Raw genomic sequence first — 18389 nt, forward strand, 5'->3', positions numbered from 1 at the left:
TGAGATAGTAAGAGGAGAGCTGGTCTGGAGGTGGGCTGAAGATGGAAATTTTAGTTCTGGAAATACTGAGGTGTATGTGGAATAGCCAAGCAGACCAAGGAGACAAAAGAGAGAGATCTGGACTGGAGGCCAATTTACGTGTCATCAGGATCTGGATGGAATTGAGACCATTGGCAACTGTCAAGTCCATGAGAGTAGGCACTTGTAGTATCTTTAGGGTTTAGATCAGTGCCTGACTCACAGTGGGTGCTCAATAAATATTCGTGGAGTAAGAGATAGGTGAAATCACTCAGGGAAAATGAGAAAAGAAGGAAACTCAGGACAGAATCCGAAGGAGAGGCTTATCCATGGTGTGGGGAGGAAGCAGTCATGGTGAGGGGATGCAGGAGAAGGAGGAAGTCGTGAACAATGTCAGTGCTATCAAGAAGAAGTCAAGGGACCATAAAGTTCCAAGGGATTTTGGAAACGCGGTCATTGGTAGCCTTGGTGAGGTTTTTTACTGACACATTGGGAGCAAAGGTCACATTTCAGAGAACTGAGGAGTGACCAGAAAGGATGTAAGGGAAGACAATGGGTACACACAACTCCTAGAAAGTTTCCCTGTGTACTGGGTGTAAAAGGAAATGGAAAAAAAATAAAGAGAGAGAGAGAGAGAGATGGAGATGATGTTTTCACGATGTTTAGAAAAAGGAGCAGAAAAGAAGAGGTTTAAGATTCAAGAACACATAAAGCCAATTGTTAGAGAGAGATCTCTGAGAAGGTGAGAAAAGATAGGATCTCCTTCAAATTGGAGGAACTGCTGCAGGTCAAGCAAGGGAGAAATATTCTATTTTGACCAGAAAAATGATGATTTTTCAGATTTGCAGGTATGAAGTTGGGAATATTAGATGAATTCTAGTCTCTCTTGAGGCCACCAAACAATGGTAGGAATGGCTATACAGGATTGAAAAAGAGTCACAGAAAAGAGAGTTTCACCAAGGAGACAGAAAAAGTCACCTGAGCACAGCACCACAGAGAGGAGAAGCGGAGGATGGATGAGGTACTGGGTCTGGTAAATTGAAGTTTATTCATAACTGAGAAGGTCTGGAAACTGATAGAAGGTGGACCCTCTACTACAAGGATTAAAGAAATGAGCAGACATGTGAGAAGGGAAGGCAGCAGTTATATGTATGTGATTGGAGAGAATTCTGGAGGGGAAGGTAGGGGTGGAGCAGGTGCTAAAGGTCTTTAAAATTTAATTCAGGAGGAAAAGAAGAGCCAGACTGAGAGGAAATCAAAAGTTTGGCAGAGAAGTTAACCCTCAAAATGTGGAGGGATCCTTCTCTTTTGTGACAAAAAAGAAGCTAGAGAGGATTTGTACACCAGCAGAGAAGCATATTGAAGTTGAAGCATGTTGTGCTTTATAATAAGAAATATATATTTGGAGTTCATCCTGGTTCCTGGCATGGAACTTCTAAAACACTTGTAATTTCCTAAGTGATAAGAAAACTAGGAGCATCATCTGTTCTGACGAGGCAATTCTGAGTGGCCTCTGGGATGGGGCCTCATAACCAGAAATACCAAGCCATGATTACAAGCTTGGATTTTGAGCCCTACCCCTTGTCCTGCTGAGAGGGGAGAGGCTAGAAATGGAGTTAATGATTGATCCTGCTTATGTGAGGAAGACTCTATAAAATCCCAAGAGTATGGAGTTTAGAGAGCTTCTAGGCTGGCCAATACATTCACACCAGGAGGGTGGTTCACCCCAACTCCACAGAGGCAGAAGCTTCTGCACTCAACATCCTCTCTGACCTCGTGTTAAGACTCTTTCCATCTGGCTATTCATCCGTCTTCTTTATTGTAACCTTTAATAAACTGGTAAATGTAAGTAAATGTTTCACTGAGTTCTAGTAGCTGCTCTAGCAAATTAATCTAACCCGAGGAAGGGGTCTTTGGAGGCTCCAAATTCATCGCCGTTATTAAGAAGCCCAGGCTTTGATGGGCTTCCTCCTATGAAGGGGGTATGGGGGCTAGTCTTGTAGGCCGGAGCCCTTACCAGAATGCTATCTCCAGGCAGGTAGTGTCAGAATTGAGTTAAATTGTAGGATACTCAGCTTGTATCCAAGACTTGCTTGTTATTTGTCGGGGGGAAACCCCTATACATTTGGTGAAAAGAAGTATCAGAAGTGAAGTGTTCTGTCTAAAGTAGACTCACAGGGAAGAAAGACATAGTAGGCAAGAATTGGGTTTTTCTTTACATAGGAAGGAAACTAGTTGTTTCCTTTTATACCTGCCTAGCTCAGTGAAATCCCAAAGTCCTAGTAGGTTTGTGTGTGTGTGCGTGTGTGTAAATTGGCTCTAAAATGTGTAAGAAAGCAAAGCATCTAGAATAACTATAACATCACTTCTTGGCCTTTTGGCTAAGATCAAGTATAGAATAACTAATGCAATATTGAAAAAGTAATTTTTAGACAGCATGGACAACTCACTTCTTTTTTAAAGTTTTATTTATTTTTTTGACAGAGAGAGAAATCACAAGTAGGCAGAGAGGCAGGCAGAGCGAGGTGGGGAAGCAGGCTCCCCACTAAGCAGAGAGCCTGATTCAGGGCTTGATCCCAGGACCCTGAGATCTTGACCTGAGCCAAAGGCAGAGGCTTAACCCACTGAGCCATCCAGGTGCCCTGGCCAACTCACTTCTATGGGATGTGTTGACTTTTCAACAAATGATGCTGGAATAGGATTTCCATATTAAAAACATGAATTTGACCTGTACTTCATAGCATACACAGACACTAATTTGAGAGAGATCATAGACCTAAATGTAAAAGATAAACCATAAAGCTTCCAGAAGGATAAATAGGAGAATATTTTCACAACCTTTGACTAGTAAAAGGTTGTTTTGGACAACTTGCAGAAAACAATAACTATGAAAGAAAATATCAATCTATTAGATCACATGAAATTATAAATTTCTGCACCTTTAAGAAAAATGAATAGGCAGACCATAGACTGGGAGAAACTATTTGCAAAACAAAGAATGGTTATCAATAAAATAGAAAGCATTTCTACAACTTAATAAGAAAAAGGTAACATAGTTTAAAGAGAATGTGCAGATACTTCATAAAAGAAGATATACAAATAGCTGGTAAGCACATCAAAAATGGCTCAGCATCACTAGCCAGCAGGGAAATGCAAATTGAAACAAATATACACCCACTAGAATAGCTAAAAATAAAAGACTGACAACACCAAATGTTGATGAGGTTGTGAAGCAACTGGAACACTCATACATTATTTTGGAAAATAGTTTGCCAGTTTCTCATAGTTAGAGAAGCTCATGCACCTATTCTGAACAAACAATTCAATTTCTAGGCATCTACCTAAGAGAAATAAAAACATATGTCCACAAAAAGACTTGTATAAGAATGTTCATGGCAGGTACCTGGGTGGCTCAGTGGGTTAAAGCCTCTGCCTTTGGCTGGGGTCATGATCTCAGGGTCCTGGGATTGAGTCCTGCATCGGGCTCTCTGCTCAGCGGGGAGCCTGCTTCCCACCCCACCCCCCCGCCTGCCTCTCTGCCTACTTGTGATCTCTCTCTCTGTGTCAAATAAATAAATAAAATCTTTAAAAAAAAAAAAAAAGAATGTTCATGGCTGGGGCATCTGGGTGACTCAGTCAGTTAAGCATCTGCCTTCAGCTCAGGTCATGATACCAGGGTCCTGAGATCGAGCCCCTCATCAGGCTCCTGGCTCAGCAGGGAGCCTGCTTCTCCCTCTCCTCTGCCAGTCTCTGTCTCTCTTAGATAAATAAATAAAATTTAAAGAAGGATGTTCCTGGCTCTGCTGCTTGACTAGCTGAGTGGCACGCTACTTTGCCACTCCATATCTTTTCCCTCTAATGTAAAATGGAGTTAATATCAATGTGCTAAATAATGTAAAGGGGAAATCATGATGCCATATTTACAACCTTTTTCTGAGAAAAGGAGCATATCTAGTCTTTTCCCAGTGTAGCTGCCATGGCTTATGTAGCATGCTTTGCTGGTGGCCCAGCTTGACTCTCCTGGGCACAGAAGACAGGACGAGGTCTGGGGTACAAGCTGGAAGCAACCACATGATGGAGGTCTTGGTTGGGCCAATCCATGCAAAAGTTGGCTTTGTCTGGCAAAAGGTGTTCCTCTAAGGAGTTGTTCCTCTAAGGAGCAGTTTCAGCCAAAGAATCCCCTGGAAAAAAAAGCTGGAGCACAATTTGCATTTGAGATTCCAAATTAGATAAGAAAATCCGAGAGACTTCCACTCTCTAGGAGATGGTAGTAGGGTCCCTGAGAAAGCATTTAACATAAAAAAAGAAGGACAGGAACCCAACCATGTGGAGGGGAGTGTCTGTGTGACCTTATGGTGAGCAAGTCTGTATTTGAGAGTTGGAAAGTATCAGTGTTCTTTGTGATGAACTCTTCAGCTTCCCTTCAAGCCAGCCACAGCAACTCCATTCTCCTTGTCAGAGATTGGTTTAAGAACAGGCATGTACCTAATTCTGGCCAATGAGACATGAATGGAATTCTACTGGGGACTTTTGGAAAGTTTCTGTGCTTCTAAGAAGGAAGCAGTGTCCTTTTCTTGTCCAGGAAGAGTGTCCTTTTCTTCCTCGAGATGTTATTGCGTCTGGTGAAAACATCTTATTACTACAAAGGGAACTACTACAGGACAAAGACAACATTTTGAGGACAGAAAAGCACAGAGATGAAGACAACCTGTGTCCTCAGCACTTCAAGCTGCTCATTGTACTACACCTGGAGCCCACAACTTCTGGAATTCCCATTAGTGATAGATGGATTGCCTTGTACGATTGAATCTGGGTTTTCTATGACTTGTGGCTAAAGCATCCTAACCAACTGAGCATTGGACTGGAATTCTTGCACCAGCTGAGGAGAGCTTAGAGCTAATAAGATTTGGGTATTAAGGAGATATAACTGGTATCGTCACAGGCTGTTGGCACCAGAACGATGGGGTCATTCATGCTTCTAGACATGTCAGGTGTGACTCTTACTTTATAAACCAGCTGAGCTAGGAATATTGTATTCCTCTACTTTTACCCTTTAATCAAAGTAAATCTGACTCTGAGCCCCCAATCCTGTTCAGTGGGCAGATAATCTATCATTCTGGGAGCTCAAACCCCTGAAAAATTGTGCCCAATTGGGCAAAAGTGTAGCGGCATCCCACCCGCTCACCAGCTGGTAGTCCACACTGAATTTATTTATTTATTTTTTGCCTCAGGTCTCATTGCATTTGGTGATTTTAAGGTTTCTGAGTCTGACTTTGGGGTCCAGGGATCTTTGTTGATGCTGGAAACCCAATGCCTAAGGCCTGGTATCCTCTGGGATCTGACCCTTACCCAAGACTCTGATGGATTCTGTTCTCACAGAGTTGTTTTCTAACTTTCTGGTCTCTGAGCATACCTCTTTCTCTTTCCTTGTCCTTCAAAGCCCTCCCTCCTCCATCCCCCTTCTCCCTCAGGGTGTCTGCATCATCTCCTCAATGAGCCAGGGATTCTACCAAGACAGGAAGATCTATTAGCTTCAAGCAGCTTCTGCTTTCAGTCCTGTAAGAATTCCCAGGCAAGAAAAAACAAAGTCTGACTAGCAGTGAAATGAGAAGGCAATGGAAAAATACAGTGAATTTATTAATATGGCAATTATCTCATCACGGATACTTCGGAGGTGACAGGAGAGAACTCAGCCCAATAGAGGGCTGGCTCTGTGCTGAGTGGCAGCGAGCCCAACCAATGAGAGTGGGACAAAGAGAAAGAAGGTGGATCCTGAGCACTGTGGGGGAAACTTTCCAGGTAGCTTGTAAAACCTGCCTCCCAGTCCAGAATTGAAAGCCTGGCTACCAGCTGCCTCTTCCCAGCTGCCTCTTTCCTGAGTGTTCTTGAAAATATATTTTCATTCCGCTAGCATTCCGTCTCTGCCCTGTGGTCACACATGGGGCTATGATAAATGTTAACCCACCAGGAAGTGAGAAGGATAAATGGAGATAATGTACAGGAAAGGTCTTTGACTTGTTTTAGGCATTGCTGGTATGTTGCCCAGGGCTGGCCCCACTCATGGTCTTCCCCAGCCTCCTTGGTGAAGGTCCTTTCTTATGGCCTCAGTGGTGTGGGTCAGCTGGCATCTGTTACCACCCTCCAGCTGGCTAGGGGACCCCAGGGCTTCTGGACTTGCTCCCAGGTAAACAAGGGCAGCAGAAGTACAAGCTGGATTTAGATAGTATCTTCCCACCTATAGCTGAAAGGGACTTTGAGACCATAAAAGCCAACTCCCTGAATTAACAGATAAGAGCCCGGAGGTTAGAACTCAGGGAACTTGGCTACCGTAGTGTGAAGATGGAAGGGGAGAGCAAAAGGGTGCAGGGCTCTTTGTTCCCAGGCCTCCCTTACCATCCGAATCTCCCAGTCCTGGGTCTGCCCCTTGATCCTGATTGTTCCCTCTGGTTGGTTTTGAATCATGGAATGCACTGTCTTGTTGCTGCCTTACTTCCTGCAGAAGGCTCTCTCGAGGCTTGGTAGCTGCTAGATAATTAACCCAAGGACAAGAAAGGTGTGTAGAGCCCACAGCACCCAGATCTTGGGCCCTTCCTTGGTCTTACTGTCATCCTCAGAGCATCTCTGGAAGGCAGTGAGACTGCGGGTTACTCAGAAGACAGCATTTCCCAGTTTTTAGGTATCTTCTGGGCATGCTCATTTGTGACTTTCCAACCAGAAGTATTTCAGTCTGAAGATAAACCTCAATCAAACCCCCAGAGCAAATATGTGTGGGTTTTTTTGACTCCTGTTGTCTTGATTGGCCTACCAAACACCTCAGGGCATTCCGATGCAGGAAACCCATAAAGCACACTGTAAGAAAGATTGGCGTATGGGTTGGTGAGTTTGGGCAAACTGCTTACCCACCATAAAACAGGGATAGAGTATCTACTCATAGCATGGCTGTGAGGATCATATAAGATGATGGAATGTGAAGTGTTTAGCACAATACCACGCACAGGGGAAGCACTCAACACATGCTCACGGTTACTGCTCTTACTATTATTTTAATTGGGCCACTGTTCAGCTAGGCTCCTAGCTACTACTTCCTGCTTCAAATCTCTGCTGGTCTGAGCAATCTCCTGTTAGTCCTGTTCTTCAAACCTCTACTTCCCAATCCTAGATCTCTTAGCACTTACTCTCCAGCATAGACTCAAATGCCAGGACTGTCTCCTGGCATCTTTTCCACCCCTCAGCCACACACACACACACACACACACACACACACACACACACATTACAACCTGTGTTTCAGCTCTGTGCATTGCCTCCTGCAAAATCTGGTTGTCAAGGTGTTGAGGGTGTTAATAGAAGCCGTCTTTGGGTGGGCGAGATTGTAGGTGGGTTTTTAAAAAATTTCCTTTCTTTGCTAGTCTGTATTTTCTGATTTGTTTGTCGTGAGCATGCATTGCATTTGTACCAAGAAAATATCATTTTTAATTTTTATAAAATCTACTCACTATCTCTAGAAAACTCTCCCTGAAGAGTTCCACTGCATTCTGAGCACTCCTTTGAATTTCCTGTCCCCTCAGCACTTCTCTGCACTCTGTACTACCTTTGTGTGCTCTTGTGAGGTCATCTGTAGAGGCTCTTAAAGGGAATTTGCACCTGTGAGCAGGCAGTAGGCATCTTGAGGGTAGAGCTGGATCATCTTTATTGTTTGTCTTTTTCTTTTCTTTCTGCTCTTTTTTTTTTTTTTTCTCAAGTAGGTGTGGAGCCCAACCTGGGGCTTGAACTCATGACTCTGAGATCAAGACCTGAGCTAAAATCCAACCTGAGCTGAGATCAAGAGTCAGACACTTACCGACTATGCCACCCAGGTGCCCCTCTGTCTGTTTCATAGCTGACTTCAGCTCTCCACCCTTCTCTCTGCACCACTGAGCCAGTGACTGGGAAGAAGTCAAGGGTGCTGGTTAGAGCTGGGCGTGATCATCCTTCCCATTTTACAGTCCCTGATACTAGAGCTAGCAGGTAGAGTGTAGTTTCTGGGGAACCCTGATTCATAGACAGGGCAGCGTTCAGTAGGGATTGGCTGTGTCATGGGGCTTAGGACACGTCTTAGCTTGGGCATGAATTCAGCCTGGATCTAGCAAAATCTCTACACAGTTACTTGTGTGATACAGATAGAGTCTAAGGTAACAGCCACAGGCAGTAGAGAGCGAAGGGCACACTGTATACGGAAGCCCTGGGAGCATCATACTAAGGGGAAGAGTCTGGGAAGTCTTCAGAAAGGATGGAAGTCTTGGACAGACCTGAAGGGATAGGAGAAGACATGGAGGGGTGGGTGGGAAGAAAGATAGGAGTGGGATGCAGTACTGAAGAGGGAAGGCATAGGGGCTGGATGTTAGGAGCTGGCTGAAGGGTTAAGTGGTTAAGAGGTCAAGCTCTGGAGTCAAAAGACATGTTTTGTTTTGTTTTTTTAATAAACATATAATATATTATTAGCCCCAGGGGTACAGGTCTGTGAATCGCCAGGTTTACACACTTCACAGCGCTCACCATAGCACATGCCCTCCCCAATGTCCATAACCCAACCACCATCTCCCTACCTCCCTGCCCCGGCAACCTTTAGTTTGTTTTGTGAGATTAAGAGTCTCTTGTGGAAAAGACCTGGTTTTGAGTCACTAACTAACCACGTGATCTTGGGCAAGTTTCGTGCTCTTCTACAAGTCTGGGTTTTCTTATCTGTGTAATACAGCTAAAGGCAGTTCCTTCCTATTAGAATTTTTATGAGGAATTAACGAAATAATGCTTATAAATTACATTTTAAACGCACAATAAATGCTAGCTAAGGTTACTGCTATTATTTATTATAATTACTATAATGGATACTAGGCATTTGTTTTCCAGAAGAATCTCATTGCACATTCATTCAGGCCCTACTTTCCCATGATTTGTTCACCTGTATTCATTCATTTAGTGCATCTATTATTATATGTAATAATTATATATAAGTACATGTATTATATATTATATGTAATAATAATATAATAACTAATAATAACTAAAATTTAAGTAGTGTATTCTATGTGCCAAATATTATTCTAAGTACTTTATATATATGAAACTAATTTGATCTTCCCAATAATGGTTTTTTTGGGAAATATTTTATGTATTTATTTGTCAGAGAGAAAGAGAGAGAAAGGGAGCACACAAGCAAAGAGAATCAGGTGTAAGGAGAAATAGGCTCTGCACTGAGCTGGGATCCTGATGTGGGACTCTATCCCACCACCCTGGGATCATGACCTGAGCCGAAGGTAGATGTTTAACCAACTGAGCCACCAAGGCATCCCCCCAATAATGCTCTGAAGTAGATACTATTATCACCTACATTTTATCTAGAATGAAATTGGAATACAGAGAAGTTAAGCAGTTGCCCAAAGTCACACAATTAGTTAAGTGACAAAACTAGAATTTTGGTTCCATCAGAATCCAGGCTCTTAACTCTTTAACCTGTGCTATTTTCAAAGACTCTGGGAAAAACTGAAGAACAAAAGTTTAGATTAACTACTAATCTGCAGGGAGATAGTAACCAGGAAGAACAGCAAGATACTTATGATAAGATCAGACCCATCCAAGAGTGACTATGACCGCCTGGAAGTCTGTGCAGAACCCATGTAGGCCTCTGGACATGCCTGGATGGTTGGCCGTGACCAGCTTGTATATCACATGACGTTCCTGTTGTAGGCTCTCTGAGACCTCATTAACTTAGTGCACTGCTGATACTTCTTGGCCACGGTCAGTGCCACCTGTCCCATGGAAGGCTGGATGACATAACATGGGTGGATGAATATAAACCCACTCCACTACTGGTTGAAAAATAACTCAAAGTACAAAGCCTATTGTGTGTGGGTTGGGTCATTGCCCCATTTGCTCACTGCATCACCATTCACTGGATGGCCATCTATTTTTAAGTACTGTGCTCTGTGCTGGATATTACACTGAAAACATGTTTTTCTGCCCCCTCCTGAGCACACTTTCCAAATCCCTAGGATTATTCCACTTAGCCCTTCCCAGCTTCAAACGGCTTCTTTAGTTTCAAGATTTAGAATGTTGGTGCTAAAAAGATCTTAGATAGTGGTATCCTAGAGCTGACTCGTCCTAACTGGTAACAATGGATTGTTAAATTTTCTGGAATTTTGCAAGCCAATTGCTAACACAGCCATTATCAAAAATTGCATCATATAAACTTACAATTAAATAAATTATTTTAAAAGTGAAACTACTAAATACTCAAAACTCATTGCTTCCTAATTACTTTAGCTCATGCTATGTTACTTAGCAGGTCTGGCTCTGCGTTCAGTGATGTGACATTGGTGACTTGAGTGCAGCCATGGTGGTAATATTTACACCACAGAAATCAGCAAACTCTACAAATCAGCAGCCCCTACTCCCAGACTATTGTGAGACATTTCCCCGCACACCAGTCCTAGAGATCATCACATCTGTTTCAGCCAAGGAAATCTCCTGGGAGTCCTTGGTTGCTTCCTAGAGCAGGCAGCAGTGGAGGGGTTGGGCAAAGGGAGAACAGGTGGGGGCTTCTGGGGCATCCCCTCCCCCCCTCCCATGGCCCCAGCCCTGAACAAGGCCAGCCACACATTTGTTTGTTTTTAATATAAACTTATATACAAGATTTTGTCCAAGTCGTTCTTTCACACTTAAAAACAGTGGAAAGTGACTAATCTCCTCTAATCTTATCTCACAGTTTGGGAAACAGAAATTTTTACAGTTTAGATCCCGAGGAGGGAAGTGACTTAACTCTAGATCTTGCAGAGCCCAGTCCTTGGAGTTATGGGAGGGGGCCAACAGCATGGCTCCTTGTAACTAGAGACAGGCTCCTGCCCACAATCCAGGAAGCTGCGCTCATGGCTCCTTCCAGATGGGTGGTCCTCCCGGAGCCCTGTCTGCTGTGCTCCTTCGCGCCCTAGAGTTGAGTAGACTCCCAGCCGAGCCCTGTGTGTGGTTTTCCCTCCTAATAGAAACCCTTCCTGATACCTCTGCTGAACTGTCTGCTTTTCATATTCCCTGATGGGAGAGGCCAAGTTGAAAATCCTACCCTCCCAAACAGGTTTTTAAATTTGCCTGACTTTCAGTTGGGGAAATCTGCTTAAAGATCTCATGGCCTTCCAAACAAACATGGCCAACAAACAAACAAAAAAACAAACAAAACAAACAGCCATTTTATTTCTTATTAAGCAAAGGCTGGGAGAGATGGATGTCAAAAAGCCTGCTGGAGAGCATAGGTGTGGTGGCGGTAGGGGGAGTGGCTATAGGGAAGAGTGGAGGGAAGGCAGGCAGAGCAGAGAGAAGGTAAAAGCAATAATTTTAAGGGGTAAGAAAATTTAGCTACAGGTGTCCAGGGGTGTCCGGTTTCCTTAGATTTCTGAAGTCTTGCCAACCTCTTCCTTCTAGCATAAGCTGATTGCTTGTGTTATCTGCCCATTGTCATTTCTTGTGCAATCCCCATTACCCAGTGCCCAGTGAGTCCCTAGATGTGTTGCACCAACCCATCTTTTTGGTAACACCACAATGAAGAATTCTGCAATAAAGGTTGTATGAGTTTGCTAGGGCAATGATAATAAAATAATGAAAGACTAGGTAGCCTAAACAACAAATTTATTTAAACAAATTTATTTATTTATTAAAACAAATTTATTTTCTCACATTTCTGGAGGTTCAAAGTCCAAGATCAAGATGCAGACAGGCTTGGTGTTTTTCCTGAAGCCTCTCTCCTTATCTTGCAGATGGGCGCTTTGCTGTGTCCTCGCGTGGTCTTCCTCTGTGAGTGCACGTGTCTGATGTCTCTATGTATCCAAATTTCCTCTTCTAAAGACACCATATTAGATTAGAGCTCATCCTAATGTCCTCTTTTTACCTTAATCAGCTCTTTAGAAATGTATCTCCAAATACTGTTACTTTCTGAGGTAGATGTCTGAGGTAATTCATACATTGAGGTTAGGACTTCAACTTATGAACTTGGGGGCTATCATTCAGCACATTACAAGAACTTAGGAAACGTTTATCCTCTACTACATGAGAAGGAGCCCAGTCACATACTTAGTTATCAGTGGTGCCCCCTTGTCAACATGGAAAGACTTTGTCATGTATACAACTTCACTGCCATGCATTGGACCGAGAGCTCATCAGGTGAAGTGTTTTTTAAAAAATCACATGTTGTCTTCAAGAATTTTGAAAATTCTCTCTCCTCCAAATTGCCTTTTTGTTAGTTATCACAGGAGTTTTTTTTCATAGGTGGGAAGTCCTCAAGGGATTTTCAATATTAGCAGAAGCTACTGATGACATGGAAACAGGTGCAATGTCTGAACACAGCTGAAAGTAGTAAGGAGAAGTCATTGGTCAAGGGGAACAGGGCAGGTGAAGGTCACACTGTCTCATCTAAGACATGTATTGAGTATACTACCTCTTGTGCTGTGTCACCCGTTCCTTTGTTCTTTCCTCAATCTTTTAGTCCTTGCCAGGCATCTAGAATGGGCTGGCAACTGCAGATACACAGGTGAGTGACGTTCTTAGTCCCTGCCTTTGTGAGTTGATAGCTCAGTTACGTGAACTATTAAAGACATGATTCAAACAAACACAGTCCTTACCTTACAGAGACAACCTGGCAGGGATGAGGAAACCATCTTCAGGGCCTGCCCTAGCAAACATGGGCACCCACTTCCTGTTTCTCTGTACCCAGGAAGCGGGTAGTGAGGCATTGGTCTAGTGCCTCAGACCATGTTTGCCAGGAAACAGCAGGCAAAGCAGACTACAGTCTCCTCTCACATCTCAAAACGGGCCTTCTGGTGTGCGTTCTTCCCCATGGGAGGAGCTCTGTTGGTGCAACACTCCTGCCTTTCCTTCATTCCTTCACATACCCCTTCCCAGGGGAGGTGGAATGACATAGCTGATCCGCAAATTTGGAAGAAGAAACATTACCAGTCCCCACCTCTTGGCTTTCTTTTGGGAGTAAGTTGCCCCCAGGGATGTGTTTTCTGCTCTGCATTTCTAGGGACAAAGGTTCCCCCACTGGGAAGGGATGTGGTTTCCCAGAGTGACCTACTGGGTAAATTGGCCGCTGTTGGAGTTCAGTGGTAGGGAGCTTACCTGCCTAGAGCTACACTTGCTAACATAGATTTATCAGAGATAAGGGTAGTGATTTGAACTTGATATGCCAACTTTTTCTTGTTTCTCCATTGATTCAAGAACCTGGTAAGGACTGTGCGGGGGTGGCTCAGTTGGTTAAGCATCTGCTTTCGACTCAGGTCCTGATCCTGGAGTTCTGAGATCAAGTCTCGAGTCGGACTCCCTGCTCAGAGGGGAGTCTGCTTTTCCCTCTCCTGCTGCTGCTGCTTCGGCGCTCTCTCTCTCTCTCTCAAATAGGTAAACAAAATCTTAAAAAAAAAAAAAAAAAAAAAGAATCTGCTAAGGAAACTAGAGCTGGTAACATGGGTTCAAATTCTTTGTGCTTCTGTTACAGTGCCAGCTGTCGGTGTGTCTACCAATTGCTCTTGAAGCATTTTACACTTATGTCTCATGTGATCCTCACACAACCTGCTGACAAAGACAGGGCCGGATTTATTAGTTGAGGAGCTCGGGCAGCGATTCTCGGTGCCTCCGACCTATTCCATACGGTGATACACACGGGAAACTGAAAAAAAAAATGCATCTATATATACATAAATCTATTTCTGTGTCTGTACCCATACCTATATCTCACCATGGAAAATGGATGAGGCTGTTGGCATCAGAGGTGACAAGCTCAGAGATGCTGGCTGTCCTAGGGCTTCCCTGCCTATTCTGAGCCTTGAGAAGAGCTGTATCTCATCACCTATAAACCCATTCCTTGCCCACCAGTTGGGAAATTTTAGCTTAGAGAAGTACACTAACTAGTTCAAGGCTACAGAATTATTATTTTTTTAAAAAAGTTTATTTATTTGTTTATTTTAAGATTTTATTTATTTATTTGACAGAGAGAGAAAGTAGGCAGAGAGGCAGGCAGAGAGAGAGGGGGAAGCAGGCTCCCTGCTGAGCAGAGAGCCCGATGCGGGGCTTGATCCCAGGACCCTGGGATCATGACCTGAGCTGAAGGCAGAGGCTTTAACCCACTGAGCCACCCAGGTGTCCCAAGGCTACAAAATTATTAAAAAAGAAATATGAACCCAGGTTCTCTGATTCCATATCTAAAGAACCTTCAAACATAGACTGAAGTGAGGGAGCCATTTGTTACCATCATTCCTACTCAGGGGGCACAGAGAAGTGTCGAAGGGATGGCCTCTCCTTCTGGTCTGTGCCTACGGGACATGCAATGCCTGTCCAGGGATGCAGTCTGCCTCCTATCAGATCTCCTCCTTTCTGAACCAGAGCAGATTTTCCTAGCTACCTTCTAGAGAAGGGAGTTCAGGGAAGTTGGCATTAAGATCTCCTGATCTGCTCTAGTGGTTGGCCCTGGGGAGGAACTATCTATTCGATAGCCAAGGCACTTCCCTGCTTCCAATCACAGGCAAAGCCCTTGTCTCTAATGTGATCAACACAGTAGATGGTCCATTAATGTAAAATATTATTTAAAGAGCAACCGTGAGAAACATACCTTAGACTTCTTATTGTAACTTAAAGCATATACAGGTATGTTCAGGCACCATTAAAAAAAAAATTGTTTCTTGGTGCAGGCCTCTATTAATTGGAGTTTTGTCCTATCTTTCTTGTATCAACTATACTCACAATCCGTTTATCCTTTGAATACTTACTGTGTTCTTTCTAGGTGCCTGGCATATTTTAGGTGCTGGGGAAGTCTCCACGCTCGTGGAGCTTATATTCTATTGGAATCTTCTGTAAGTTCCAGTTCAGGTTTCTCTGAAGTAGAGGAAGAATTTAAAGACCCAAGGCAATCCAAGTATCCAATCATGGTAAAATGTGTATGATCCCCCCTTTCCCAGTCTTTCCCGTGCCACTTCAACGAGATTTTTTTGTTGTTAGGACAAAAGGACAAGTCATAAGGACAAGTCATTATCAAGCTTTTCCAAAACATCAAATGTCAGTTTACAGAGGAACAAAAAACCTCTTTCTTTGTACTCACATTTTATTGGTTTTCACAACAATTAAATTACATAATCAGAATGGCAAGGACAACGGGCAGAAGTGTGTTTGGGAGTAAATGGCACTGAACCCTTGTGCCCTTGTGAGCTCTCAGCTCGATTTGTGGGAACAGAGGCACCTGAGAGCGCCCGAGATCACCCGAGAGCATCCGAGAGTACTCGAGCTTACCCGAGGTCATCCGAGAGTGCCCGAGAGCACCTGCAAGTGCCTTCGCTAGTTGAAGGTCTGGCAAGCCGTGGGCACAATGAATTTTATGGAGGGAACAGAGAGCATCCGTTAACCTGGTGACTTGGTCTGGAGGAGGTCAGTTTTAAGAGCTTTTGCCACATGGATGCACCTGTCCTCTCCAGACCAAATGCATACTGTACTTGGAGAGTGGCTTATGCCACTCTTTTATTAAAAGGCTCAAATACTTATTCCAAATCTTTACAAAAGGTGAAGGAAACTAGGAGCTGTACCTCTGTTGGGCCAAGTTTCATAAAACTGTATATGTCTCATATTACTATGGCTTGGCTCCTATTTTCCTGGCCTAGATTTCATGTTAAAGAGCCTCCCTCTTTATTAGCCAACAATGCGTCTTCCAGAACCATTCATGACAAATGGTACAGCGTTCAAATAGCCTGTCTCTGACGTCCACATTTCTTCTCCCTGAGAGTAGAGGTGAAGTATTCAGTTCATCCTCCTGAAGAAAACACCTGCCTGAGGAGAGCCAGTTGCCCTCTCCTCTGTGGAAGGATAGGAAGAGAACACATGCCTGTATATCTGGACAGCAGCACAGAAGAAAGAACAGGCCATACGGGAAACAAAGAGGCAATAATAATGATAAGGAGTCAATGATAAAGATTGCTCAGTGCCCCAAAGTCCTCCGAAAATGACAGTGACGTGATGGAGATTATTTAATCCGACCTGCTTCATGTTGCAAATACGGAGACCGAGACACTGGAGGAAAATGACTTGCTGAAGACAGAGCCAGCCCAAGGCAAAGCTGGGGTAAGAAGTCTCTGACATTTACACTTGCTGTTCTCAAAGTAGGGTCCATAGACTCCTGAGATCCCAGCAACACTCAGGAGCGGTTCATGAAGTTATGAAGGTCTCCGTTTGATCGTTTTTCCTTTGACCCCCTGTTGACATTTGACAGAAGGTACGAAAGCAATGGTGGGTAAAACTCCTGGCTTCTGGGCATGAATCAAGGCAGGCGCCAAGGCATATTAGACATCATTGCCTCGCACTTGCAATAAAAAACGCCAGTTTCATTTAAGAATACCCTTGATGAAGCAGTAAAAATGATTAGTCTTATTAAATACCGACACTTTTCAAATAGTCTGTGTAACAAAATGGAGAGTGTGCATAAATACTTTCAGTGCATTCCAAGGTATGATGGTTATCCCTAGGAAATGTACGCAGGCAATAAACCTGGGAGTCCAGCCATTTTTTTCATGAAGCGTCTTTCTTCTCTTTTTTTTTTTTCCTTCCTTCCTCCCTCCCTCTCTTTCTCTCTCTCTTTCTTTCTTTCTCTCTTTCTCCTTTTCTTTTCTTTTCTTTCTTTCTCTCTTTCCTTCTCTTCAAAGACTAAATGACAAAGAATGCTTTTTCAGACGGAGTATTCAAAAGACATTGTTTCTAAATGAACAAAAGGAGTCTGTCCCTTTGAGGAAAACAACTGATAGTATTTGTTGCCAGTGATAAAATTTTGAACTTGCAAGGGAAAATGAGAATTTTGGAAAACTTGTATCTGTTACTGTGGAACTTGATAGCTTCCTAATATCTAAGGACTTTTCTAATGAGATGGATGGTGATATTAATGAATGTGATTTTTAAAAAATATTGTATAATGAAATGTGTGAAAATCTGGAATATCTGTATAACTCAATAAACCAGCTTTTTCCAATGACCAATGCATGATATTACCCATCCATACATGGGTAAAAGATCCAATCAAAGTACATAATAAACCAATGGATTTTAATGTAAGAGAATATAAAAAGTTCATTGGTATGATTTCAGATTTCATTTTTCAACTAACCTTTAAGAAACTTGCTATAGTTGGCGCAGTATCAAAAGAGAATATGCACAATTATTCAAAAAGACTAATAAATACTCTATTTTTCCAGCTACATGTCTGTGTAAAGCCAGATTTTCTTCACACATGTCAACCAAAACAACATTTTGCAAGCCATTGACTTCAAGAGCAGATATAGGAATCCAGTTACCTTCTGTTAAGGCAGACATATAAAAAATTTGCAAAAATATCAAACATAGTTACTCTTCCCACTAATTTTTTTTTAATTTTGAAAGGTTTTTTAAAATGAAAATATTTCTGTTATTTATATTATGTAAAAATATGTTATTTATGTTAACATGCCATGGATTTATTTTTGATATTTTTAATTAATTAGCAAAACATTTTAACAAACATTTTCCACTGAGAGACATAACCTACACAAATTTTAAGGGTGTCAAATGGTCCCGAGATGAAAAAGCTTGTGAACTGCCCCGTTATACCAGCCTGCCTTCCAGAAAGTGGACTGGAGAGAGGTACTTCTTTCCCCTGTACCCAAAAAAGCCAGTGCTTGTTACCGTTTTAATTTTAAATCCAACCAGTCCTCCTCCTTGAAAACTGTTAAGAAGTGAAGAAAGCCGCAAACCAACTACAGATTCCTGAAATCAAAGGACCAAGAACTGAGAGAGAAGGCAAAAGAAGCAAATAAGAGTTGTCTGGAGCTGTGCAAGGCTGACCGGGACTCCCCTCCAGGCAGCCTGGTGGGAGCTGCCTGTTTCTTTTTGCATCATTGGCCTGACCCCATGGCCATCCTCCCACTCCCACTCCCTAAGTCTCAACCCTGCCCCGGGGAATGCTATCCTCTGGAGCCTCCAAACACAAAGGGACTTAATAAGCCTTGGGATGGTCCTCACCCTGACACCTCCTCCACTCCCCCGCCCCCCCAGGATGACAGTATGGGGGAAGGGCTCTATCAGCCTGTGCCTCCACCAGCCCCCTGTTCTCAGGTTTGAGTCAAGAAGGGAAGGCCCGGGTTTCTGGACTGAAAAGGAAATGTAAATCTCTCCCAGGCCATGTGCCAGAAGCTGCCAGGAGACCATTTCCCTGTTAGTAAACAGGGTCTCCTGGGCCATCTTTCTCTTCTTTAATAACCTGTGGGGCGCCTATTGATTGCCCATACTGGTCCCTCATAAATTACAATAGCGATGCCTCCTGGTTGCCCTGGAGCTGCGTGGTTGGGAAA

General features: G+C 43.2%; 1 long non-coding RNA gene and 1 pseudogene across 1 annotated transcript in view; both read left to right on the forward strand.

Moving 5' to 3' along the window:
• Positions 1-17038, forward strand: part of LOC123389294 — a 34502-nt gene extending 17464 nt beyond the window's left edge. Inside the window, exon 2 of the long non-coding RNA XR_006603877.1 lies at positions 15806-17038. This is a non-coding gene — a long non-coding RNA (uncharacterized LOC123389294). The remainder of the gene's footprint in view (positions 1-15805) is intronic.
• Positions 2380-2513, forward strand: LOC123390604 (annotated as a pseudogene).
• Positions 17039-18389: the final 1351 nt, after the last annotated feature.

The sequence above is a fragment of the Mustela putorius genome, unplaced genomic scaffold, assembly GCF_011764305.1.
Source record: "Mustela putorius furo isolate JIRA1106 unplaced genomic scaffold, ASM1176430v1.1 tig00000129_pilon_pilon_pilon, whole genome shotgun sequence".
In the NCBI taxonomy this organism is placed as follows: Eukaryota; Metazoa; Chordata; class Mammalia; order Carnivora; family Mustelidae; genus Mustela; species Mustela putorius.